Below are 12,307 nucleotides of genomic sequence, written 5' to 3'. Positions count from 1 at the left end.
CAAATTAAAATTTGAGTATAATTTAAATTTTAACCCAATTTCAAATTTTAGTTTAAGTTTTTGTCCTCGAATCAATTAAAATGCGAATAAAGACCTCAAATTAATCTCAATTTTAAATTTTGACCACATTCCAAAATTTAAGTTTCGGTATAATCCTAATTCATTTTAAAATTCTACTCCAAGTTCAAGCATTTTGGGTAAAAGTTTCCAAATGCAAATTTTATGTTAGAAAGGACAAATTCTCCTAAAATTCAAGATGAAGTTTATGTCAAGAGAACTTTGCTTTTGATAAGTTCACATAGTTACAAAAAATATGTGTCACAAATATAAAATTAAATTCAAACTTAACAACCAAATTCATAGCTTGATTTAATTGACACGTCAAATAGAGTCGAATTAAGGACATATAACTTGTCGTTCGATTCAAAAACTATCTTTTTCAAGATTCATCCACCCATATATGTGCACAAATCTCGAAATGGGACATTCATTGAATGAGAAATTTTGAACTAATTAAAGGTTAACATGTGTTCTAAATTGAAAGTAAAGAATTGGAAAATCCTGACATGCCACGTGTTTTCATCATGAACATTGGATCAAGTTAATTATTTTGGTCCTATTAATTATTATTTATTCAGGCTAAAGTTCAATTGAATCGAGAAATAAGTTTAATTTAGCCCAAATGCTACATAAGACTCAAATCTATATGGTTGGATCCATAGGATTCGATCTCATAGACCAACCAAGCTCAAGCTCATAAAACCCATAAGACAACTCTATAAATAGAGAAGTCCTCTTTATTTTGGGGTTTAGAAAATCTTACTGTAGAGAGCCTATAGAGAATTCTTCCAACAACAAGAAAACTCAGTAGCTCCTGAAGAATGAGTCATTCCTTGAAACTCAAGTTCTTTGGAGATACAAATATTCTGCAAAAACTCCAATTTCAAGAACATCAAGCGCTTTGCTTCCTCAAATCAAGTGTAGACATTCAACAAGAGAGAATCAGAGAATCAAGTACCAGAGATTAAACCACATCGCATCAAATCAACACAAACAAAATATCAACACAAGTTCAACTCCACGAAACACATTTCTCCAAAAACCTCATACGAACATATCTTCCTTACACCTTTCTAAACTGGAAGTCTACCTCAAAAACTAGACTCAAAATGGAAGCTCTTGGTACTAGTATTAGAGGAAACACACAAGTAAAATGGAGGTTGAAAATGACTTATTTATAGGATCCTTTGCATGACTTTGAAATGACATCTCCAACTTGCATGGTTGTCTCTCAACGCCTCTCGCTTGCTAAATCTAGGTGTTTGCATGCAATAACACTTGGATTCCACTTCTACCTCTTGCCAAAAACACCTAAAGCTTCTTTTGCTTGCATGATCTCTCTATGCACACAACCAAGCCTTGCCACACACCCTCCCACGTGGCCCTTGCCCGTGTGCCTTGTCTTGGTCGCGTGACATCCATCTTAACACCTAGTGTGGCTCTTCTCACCTACCCATGCTCGTCAACACTTGGCCGCATGCTTTTGGTTGCATGTCTTGGCCGCATAGTCTTATCCTTAAAGGTTCTCGTCACACATCTTGCCGCCTAGTTTTACCTGCAAATCCCTCTCCTCGTGTGTCTTCATGCCTTTGGTTGCATGGTCATCTCGCCGAGTGTCAAAAGGCCTTGTCAAAATGCCTAGCATTGCTTGCCTTTGGAGGTTAGCTTGCTTCCCTTGGCACCCACCATCAAGGCCGCCTAGCTCCATACTTGGAGGTTATCAAGGCCCTTTTTGCTTACCCTTAGTTTAAGGGTTATTTTCTTACTCTTTGGTCGGCTAGCCTATGCTTACAATGCATAGTTTGATACTTAGCCAATTTTTCCACCTTTGCTAACTTCTTTGGACGCCAACCAACTACTTATTCAAAATTTCTTCTTCCAACAGCCATGACGCCCTTAATGACACACCAATAATGACATACCAACGATGAAACTTAGGCCACCACCACAACTTAATAAACTTCGTTTTAACCCTTGTTTTACTACTTTTTTTCAACTTAATTTTAGTCTTCAACTAATCTCAAATCCAACTCATCCACTTGCTTCATTGGAAGGCCTAGAAATGTTATAGTTCAGGGTTACAGTCCTAGTATTCTTGCTAACATTATTTCTTCAACTAATGATTATTCTTCCTTGTAGAATAACGTTCATAAAACCAAGGAAGTGGAGAAGGCTATGTAAGATTCAAAACACAGAGAGGCGTTCAACCAAGAGTCATCATATCCCCCATTTCTACCTTCTCCATTTCCTAATCGCCTCAAGAACAAAGGCAACGAACTCCAGTTCCAGTGTTTTCTAGACATACTGAACAAACTTCATATGATTATCCTGTTTGTGGAACTGTTAGAGAAAATGCCTTCATTTGTCAAATTTCTTAAAGACACACTAACAAAGAAAAGAAGGTTGAATACGTACGAAACAGTGGCTCTAACGCAAGAAGCAAGCGATATCTTCAAGATGGATTTCTAGAGAAGACGAAACATCCAAAAAGCTTCGTAGTTCCCTTTTTTTGTTTAGCATCTTTTATTGCTTTCATTTATTGTTTTCTTTTATTTCATTATTTTACAGCTTTCTTTATCACTTTCTAGTTAGAATTTTTATCTTTGCGCTGAGGATTAGGGAAATATTTAGATATAAAAGTTGAGTGTCGCTTGAGCAATTAACATGTATTAATGCAGGATGTGAGACTTCTACCTAAAAAGAAGGTAAACGATCGTGTAAGAACGTAAACCATAGTGCAGGGAATTAAACGATCGTGTAAGATAAGCTAGATTATTGATGACCTAGGTAACTTAATCTTAATCTTAAGCGAACTATAAATTTATGTTCAAACGGTATTATCCTTAGATCTGCATAGGTGAAGACAACTTAACGATGCTGACCCAGTAAGCCTTCCATTTTAGGGGTAAGATCGGGTGGATGACTAGGGACATAAGGTGCAATATGGAATTCACTCCTACCTGCTTTTAGGGTTAGTAGATAGGTTGTTTCCTTACGGACTAAATCCAAGTCTTGAACAAGGGACGACACCCTCTCGTTGACCGGAGAGGGATTCAATTTATAGATTGGATCTTAACCAAATGTTATATAATATATCAATGAGACTTAAGAAGCAAGATGTAATCTCAAAGGTAAAATGGTTGTTTGACCCAGTCGAGGTTACAAACAACCTATGAAGTGTTAAGTTACTCATCATGGTTATATCAGATGGACAAAAATATATCTATAGTGATGAAGTGTAACTAGGAGACTTTAGTGGAATGATTCATTAGTTAACGAATGTTGATTAGCTCGATCTACAAGGATTTAGTTAATTTTAGATAGTTGGAGTCTATGATCTATAGGTCCACTAGGTTTCTCTCCTAGCTCATATGAAATTAACTCATAACAATATGATTGAATAATTCGAATTGTTTAAATTAGGTAAAAAGAGAGAAATCGATGAATATATGTGATATAGCCATCAGTTATCACCTTTAGATAGAGCTATGTGTTTAAATGTGATTTAAATATTAAAAATATGAATACAGATCTATATTTGAAAGCTCGAAGTTGATGGAAATGGTCAAAATTGTAAAAAGTCAAAATATTGACTTTTGACTTTGAAAGTCAAACTTTGATCGACTCTATGTTCAAATATGATTAGAATTTTAGAAAAATAAATGTGAATTCATACTCGGGAGGCCAGAATTAGTCAAGATCGACAAATTGGTAAAAAGTCAAAATGTTGACTTTTGACTTGAAAAGTTAAAGTTTGACTTTGACTTGAATGGTCAAACGGCCATGTTGCCTTTAGACCAAGTTAGTAGAAAAATTCAATATTTTGTTAGATAATCCCACTAACACATAGTGGGATAAGTGGCTACATGAGATGGAAAATATAGGTGTTGAGTTTCTATGAACAAATTACATGATTTTTTCATGTAATTTGCTTATAAATGCATGTAATTTGCTTATAAATAGGGCATTTTTCAAATTGAAAAAGACATTTTTCCATTTTGTATAATTTTGACTTACAAAATTATTTTAGAAAAAAGTTTCTCCCTTCCAAAAATCTCAACCCTAAATTTTCACCACCAATTTTCATATATCTCTCTTATTTTCTTCACTTAAAGAATCCCACAACTCGGTTCTAAGTTTAGAGAATAGTAGGTCAACACTAGTGGGTGCTCTCTGATTTGAGTTGAAGAGATATCTAGGATTTCAAAAATCTTCAAAGGTACGTTTTCAATGAACCCTAATTTCGTTTAATTAGGGTAGTTGATGCATATTAATCTTTAAATAAGTTTAATACAATTAGAGTAATTTTTTTATCCGTTTCCAATCTACTATTTTCTTTATGTTCACACGAAATTATCATCAGATCTGCATAGGTGAGGGCAGCTTAACAGCGCTCCACCAATAAGCCTCCCATTTCAAGAGTAAGATTGGGTGGATAGCTAAGGACATAGGGTGCAAGATGGAATTCACTTCTACCCTCTCGAGGGTTAGTAGATAGGTTGTTCTCTTAATGGCTAAATCCAAGTCTTGAACAAGGAGTGCACTCTCTCATTGACTCGAGAGGGATTTGGTTTATAGGTTGGACATTAAGTCAATTGTTCAATAGTGATTGGTGGAACTTAAGGAGTAAGATGTTAGTCTTAGAGGTAAAACAATATTTTAACCGAATCGAGGTTATGAACAACCTGTGAAAGATTAACTTATCAATCACAGTTATATAAGATGGGTACAAATATATCTATAGTGAGGAAAGTGCAACTACTGAACTTTAGTGGAATGACCCGTAAGTTAAAGAATGTTGATTAGCTCAGTTTAAAAGGGTTCAACTAGTTAATCTTAGATTGTTGGAGCCCATGATCTATAGGTCCATTACGTTCCCCTTCTAGCTCATATGGAACTAATTTACACAGTATATTGAATTAGTTTGAATAGTTCAAATTAGACAAGGAGAGAAAAACCGATAAGTATATGTAATATAGTGGTTGGTTATAAGACAAAGCTAGAGATGTCCACTAGGCGGGGTGGAGTCGGGCATGCCACTTTCCATCCCCGTCTCTATCCCCCTAAACCATTCCCTATCTCCACCAATTTTCCCGTGGGGAATGGGGCGGGGATTCCACAAGGACCGGGTTCCCTATTTTTTTTTTTAAGTTTTATCTCATTTTCCAATCCACATTTACTTGAAATGTATATACATTTCCAATGTTGCTTTATTTTTTTTATAGAATATTATCGATTTTCTTGTTTAAAACAATTCAAAACGTCAAAATCTCATTGTTGATAAAAATAAAAATTTAACTATTAGAAGATACATTTAGAAGTCCATCCATAAAATTCAAAAATCCATACAAAAAAAATCAAAGATCAATCCATAAGTATTCTAACAAAGCCTCCAATTACATCATATTTTTTAAGACACAACAACATATTTTTTAAAGAAAAGTTTATAAATTACAAGTCAATGCACAACATATACATAGAATTTTTAAGAAAAGTTCACAACAGTGAAATGAAATTAGGGGAAAAAAATAAAGAAATGGAATAAAGAAAAAAAGGAAAAGAAGAATATCAAAATAGGTTTTTTTAACTCTTTTACATATTATTAAATAAGTAAATAAATAAATATTTATATTTATATTTAATTATATATATACTTATATTAATTATATTTATGTTCGAGGTGGGGCTGGGGCCGGGGTCGGGGTTGGGGAATGTATTCTCCGTCTCCAGCCTTATGTTGCCAATGGAGAAAAAAAATTCCCCACTCCCTCCCTATTCCCCGTGTAATCGAAGGTTTCCTGCCCAGTTCGGAACAGGTCCCCGCGAGGCCCTAACCCCACAGGTTAAATAGACATCTATAGATAGAGCTTTATATTTAAATATGATTCAAATATAAAAACTATGAGTACATATTCATATTCAAAAGCTCAGATTTTATGAAAATTGTTATGTTATAAAAGCTCAAAATGTTGACTTTTGCCTTTAAAAAATCAAACTTTGACTAGCTTTATATTTAAATATGATTTGAATTTTAGAAAAATGAATGTAGATTCATGCTCAGGAGGTCGAAATTAGTCAAGACAGACAAATGATAAAAATTCAAAATGTTAACTTTTGAATTGAAAAAGCCAGTTTGACTTTGACTTGAATGGCCAGATGACCATTTTGTTCTTTGACTAAAGTTAATAGAAAAATTCAACATTTTGTTAGACAATTCCACTAACACTTAGTGGGATAAGTGGCTACATGGGATGTAAACACCTAGTCTACTAAGATGCACTAATAGTTAGTGGAATGTTAGGTGTTAAGATTTGGTGAACTAATTACATGCATTTTTTCATGTAATTAGGTTATTTACAGGCTCCTTTTCTGATTTAAGACTTTTGGTAAATTTTATAATTTTAACTTATAAAATTATACCAAATTCAATCTTCTCTCTCAAGTCTCAACCCTAAATTAAGCTTTCAGTTTCTATCATATTTCTCTTAATTCCTTCAGTTGTTAACTCCAACAACCCGGTTCTAAGTCCAGATAATAGCGGGTCAACACTAGTGGTGATCCTGGGTTCGAGTTCATCAAAAGATTACACTACAAGAAATCGAAGATATTTCAACGCACAAAAAGGTGTCGAGAAAGACGAAGTCAGGAAAAAAATACTTACCTTGATGCTGAGAAGCAGGTGTAGAGATTGGTCCTCTATCTCGATGTGCTTTTGAACATGTTGTCATAGCCTAACATTTCCTCGATACGATGCATGTGAACGTCGAGGAAATCTTTAATTTAAATAATAATTTTAATTTTCCTCGATGTAGGGAAAGTACAAGTCAGAAATTGTTGAGGCATCCTCGACGTGTATTTCCATGGCGTCGGAAAAAATTAAAATTATTATTTTAATTAAAGGTTTTCTCGATGTTCAAGTCCATGGCGTCAGGTTAGTGTCAACCTATGCCGACGTCATGGTTGACCACGTCAAGAAATACTGGAAATTTAAGTAATTATTTCAACTTTTCCACGACGCTGTCAGAGAGACATCGAGATTGATCCACCTTTGAATGACAAAAAGTTGACCACGTCGAGAGAACTGTAATGTTTGATTTTTTTTAATTTTTTTCGACACCACGAGTGAAACGTCGGGATTGATCCCAAACAATGCCGAAGTTTTTACTTTGGCATCGAGATTAGGGGATTCTCGTGACATTTTCGAGCTATGTCTCGAGAACCCCTGTTATTAAGAGTTCTTTGTTCATAAAACATAGAACTCACAAAAACGAAAGAGAAAAAGGAAAGAGAAAGGAAGAACGAGAGAGATAGGGAGAGAGTCCTCGTGGTGTCAGCAGCCATCCACCTTCTTGCCCGCCGTCGTCATGCTCCGCTGCCCACCGTTCTCCTCTCATCATCGTCCTACATCATCGTCTCTACCTTTTGGTAAACATACATTTTTGTATTTATTTAATTTTCTAAATAAATGCATGATTATTGTATGTATAGATTATTGTATATTGTATATTGATTTTGAATATAGATTGTATATTGATTATTGAATGTAGATTGTATATTGATTATTGTATGTATAGATTGATATTGAATTTGTATGATTGATATTAAATCGTATGTATAGATTGTTGGAAGTTTATGAATTCAAATGTATATGAGATTGTTGAAAGTTTATGAACTAAAATGTATATGGATCATTTATGAATTAAATTGTATGTATAAATGGAATATTGAAATTTGTAATAGGTTAGATTTTAAATTATTGAAATTGTGATTGTTATATAGGAAGCCCAATTGAAATTATATTTAAATGTATTGAAATTGTTGAATTGATGAAATCGAAGATTTTCAAATTGTTGAAATAGTTTAAATACTTGAAAATTTTTATTGATTTGTTGTGGCTATCATGCAGTTGTGGTAGTCTGTAGTTGTTTTTTTTTTTCTTGTGACTATGCTTTGTTTGTTGAAATTAAGTGTTAGTTAGAATTATGGTAGCCTTTAGTGGTTTATAATTGGTTGGAAGTGTTAGGTAATTTCTAAAGCTCATTAGTTGGAAGTGTTAAGTAGTTTTGAATGATTAAAGGTAATTATATGTGATTAGGTTGTTCTGGCTATCCTATAGTTACGATAGCTTTTTTAGTTTAAACTTAGATGTAGTGAAAGTTGGGATATTAGATACTTGTGAGGTGTAGCTTATTTATGAAGTAGGTTTGAGCATTTGAGAGAAGGAATATAAGACTAATGAAACCTATTTATGTAATAGTTCTTTAACGATGGACAAGGATTAGATGAAACTTAAGAATAAGTTCTCGATTGAGTATATAGAGGGAGTGTCCCTATTTTTAAGGTTTCAAAGTATCACATTGATCAGTACAGATGGATTAGGTGTCCATGCAAGAGATGTATGAACTCAAATTAGAGGGTGTGGAGTGACACCTATTAATGATTGGAATATCTCCCTCCTACACAGATTGGGTGCATCACAAAGAGTCAGTGAACTTGTATAAAGGTATAGAAAGATTTGATGAAGAAACTAGTAGTGACCCCTTCCATGAACGAACTGGGAATAACCCATTTTCTGAAGACAATGAAATGTTAGGTATGGTTCATGATTTACAAGCTCCAATTGAGCACGAAAAGGAAACATAGGAATGTTTGGAGAATGACATGTCATTTAATAGAGGTGTAGAACAAGAGACGACGAACATATTTCAAGAGTTATTAAAACAATCACGTAATCAGCTATACCCCGACTGTTCAGAATTTTGATCCCTAAACCTTTTGGTTACGTTGATGCATGTGAAGATTCTCAACAGTTGAAGTAACAAGTCCTTCGACAAATTATTAAAACTGTTAAAATGTGTGTTTTCAATGTGTAGTACCACTATCCCTAGTTCATTCTATGAAGCGAAACAAAAGTTGTGTGACTTAGGCCTGGGATACGAGACTATTCATGCTTGTAAGTTAGACTATGTATTGTACTTAAAGGAGTATATGGATTTGCAACATTGTCCAACTTGTGGTGAGTCTCAATACAAGATTAGTCCTCATAGAGGAGAAAAAATTTCGCACAAGGTATTATTGCACTTTTCGTTGACAACGAGATAATAGTGATTGTTTGCATCGCAAGACAACTCATTTGACATGAGATGACTAAGGATAAATGAGTCGAAATGAAGGATGTGTTGAGACATCAAGCTGATATGCGATATAGTTTTGGGTAGACGACCGACCTACTCAAAAGGTCTTGGATGGGGCCCCAGGCCAAAGTCCTAAAAGACTGTTGGCAGTTCTTCATCTTCATCATATGGGTAAGAGATGCATACCAGGGAGGTTTACTGAGCTAAAAGCTCACCTTGACAAAGTGACAGAGCTGCATGAGCGAGCAATGGAAGAAAGTAATTGAAAACATGAAGAAAATGCCTGACAGATGGAAGAAATGAGGAAGATGATTGAAGAACTGACAGGGACACAGAAAAGACCTTGATTCGATTGCGATACATATTTTTCAACTTTTTAAGTTCTTTCATTTTTTATAGGTGATATATATCTAAATTTAATTTTCTATCATTGTAGGTTGGGAGGCATGGGGAAATCGGCGTCTGTGATCGTTAGTAGATTTAGTTTTTAGTTTTTATTTATTCTATAATTCTTGAACATACTGACCTTTTTAACATTTAAATTAATTTTAATATAAATTCGTTTGATATTTTAATTATTTATTAGTAATTTTACTTTAATCATTTTCAGAATTTGATTGTGTTTAAATTGAATCATAATCCAATAGAAAAAAATAAAAAATATATTTTAAAAAGTTTTCCCGACGTACAAGGGGCCTCGGTTTTGGATGCCTATATTGACATAGCGTCAATCCAATTTTCCTCAACGTCGTGTCGAAGATCCACTTTTGTCGACCCCGTCTTGTATGCGGCAATACTCTATTACCGACGCCTTGACCGGACGTCAAGTTAAATGTTTTTCTCGATGTGTCACTTCAATTAGTGAATCCAGCATCGGGCAAAACTAATGGCCAACATTGTCTTGTTCTAGCTTTGGCTTTTCTTATTACGACACACTATTGTCAATGTTTCCCCTAATGCGGCTCTCTGCATCAATGTTGCCATTGCTGATGCTTTTTGTGGGCTTTATTGACGCTTGTATACATCGAGATAATGTCTACTTCTTGTAGTGTTATGAGGATTGGAAAGCTACAAAGGTATGGTTTTTCTTTTAACCCTAATTTCATTTAATTAGGGAATGTTGCATGTTAATTTTTAAATGGTTTAGATATATTTAGGGTAAAATTTATTCTAATTTTCTTGTGCATGTCTATTGTTTTCCATCACTATATATGTTTGTTATATGATTTCATAAGAGTTTAGTTTAAGGTTTTTGTAAGCAGTAGACGTGTGATTATTAGAACCCTTGAATATATCTTGGTTGTAAATGTTTTTATCAGTGTTACCATTCTGAATGTGTTTAGATTGGGTTGCACTACATGTTTACATAAGTCTATATTAACTTCCGTTGTGTTTAGTTTATTTGTTATGTGTCTATTACATAAGAGTAGTATGTTTATCAAGTTAAGGTTTAAGCAAAGACAGCAGGTATCCCTAGAGGAGAACGATGTCTGTCGACTTCATGTCGTCTTTCAGGTAAGAGTAGGTGGTTAAGAGGGGGTGTGACACCAACAATTTCTCTTAATGAGTTGTGCCAAAGGGTTGAAGAGGAGGTTTTTGGTGGATCGAGCGATTTAGACCATGCAAAGACACGAGCAGTAGAGGAAGGCAAGGTGAATGAGCCCGCCCAAAACTATGTGGCCCTGAAGCACATGGAAATGACAATGATGAGGATGTCGATGTTGTCCTTGCCTTATTGAAGGAGTGGCGACCAAAGAGAAGGTTGAGAGAAGAAGAAGGACAAAAAAAAGGAGGCTTAGAAATAAAGGGAGACAAAGTTCGCAAAGACTACGCGCTTAATCATGAAGAGAACAACTAAGGCACAGAAGGAGCTGTCAAATGTGAAAGATAAAAGCATTTGGCGTCTGATAGGATGAAAAATGTATAGAAAAAATGAATGCTCAGTAAAGTCATCTTATGAGAAAAAATTGCAACTAAATGAATTTTATACTAATAAGAGTAAATTATTGTTGCAAACAAAGAAGATTGAAAATTTATTTATAATTTTCCCTACTCAATATGTTTTGCCGTAGTATACGGAGTAAGGGTCGAACCCAAAGGAGTGCTTGATGGATAGCAAACTTTCTTAAAATCAAGACTAATGGAAAAATTGTTAGTAGACAAAAGGAATTACCAAAAAGTGATGCAAGAATTTAAAAAACAATTATGGGACAATAATAAAGAGAAAATTCATGCAAACTTTATTCAACTCAACAAACCTAGACTTCAACTTCTCAAAGAAATAAAAGAGGTAAGGGCATTAGATTTGGTTGCAATCTTTATCATAGGTTAAGAAAACAAACAAAACAAATATAAGATCTAAATTGATTCTTGATCAAATTATTCAGGAGTTTCACTTACTTAAATTCTCAAACAATTTGTACAAGATTCAAAACCATTAATGATGAGACATGAACAATTATGCATTTCATTATCACAAAATTAATAGGAAATGAATTTTTTCCCAAAAATATGAATGGAAAAAGTTTGACAATCGCCAAATTCAAACTAAATGTTAGAACCACACAAGAAAGTAAGTGCAAGATTCTTGGAAATTAATTTTGCAATTAATTCTTGGCTTTATTCTCACACAAAATTTGAAAGAAATGGGAAATGAATTCAATCGATTAAAGTAATGGGATAAAATTCAATTACGCATGAAAATGAAGCAATTCAACTTATATTCAAGAATTATCATTAAAATTGAAACAAGAATTGTGAAAGAAATTCAACAAAAATCAACTTTAATTTCTCAAAATGAATGTATATTGCATACAAAAAGCACAAGATGCTTGAATGAACTCAATGAATTAATTTAGAAAAAAATAAAAAAAAAATTGAATTAATATTCTCGAAAGAAATTAAGATAATTCTACAACAATTCTAGAAACAAAATTAATGGACTAACCCTGGAAAGATTAACAATTCCAATGCCATATATGTTACAAAGTGTTTACCCCTCTATTTTGATTAAAGAAATCTGCTGGATTTAAAGGGGAAAATGGCAAAATGAAGAAGAATTCTAGAATTTTATTTGTAGAAAGAGTTTAGGTACATTTGAGAATTTAAGTGAA

General features: G+C 33.8%; 1 long non-coding RNA gene across 1 annotated transcript; it reads left to right on the top strand.

Moving 5' to 3' along the window:
* Nucleotides 1-573: 573 nt before the first annotated feature.
* Nucleotides 574-2,640, top strand: LOC127151313 (uncharacterized). Its single transcript, XR_007824189.1, has 2 exons — nucleotides 574-1,720; nucleotides 2,200-2,640. It is a non-coding gene; the product is annotated as an uncharacterized LOC127151313 (long non-coding RNA).
* Nucleotides 2,641-12,307: the final 9,667 nt, after the last annotated feature.

Source organism: Cucumis melo, chromosome 10 (assembly GCF_025177605.1).
Source record: "Cucumis melo cultivar AY chromosome 10, USDA_Cmelo_AY_1.0, whole genome shotgun sequence".
Taxonomy (NCBI): Eukaryota; Viridiplantae; Streptophyta; class Magnoliopsida; order Cucurbitales; family Cucurbitaceae; genus Cucumis; species Cucumis melo.
This window is presented reverse-complemented; position numbering and strand designations above follow the sequence as displayed.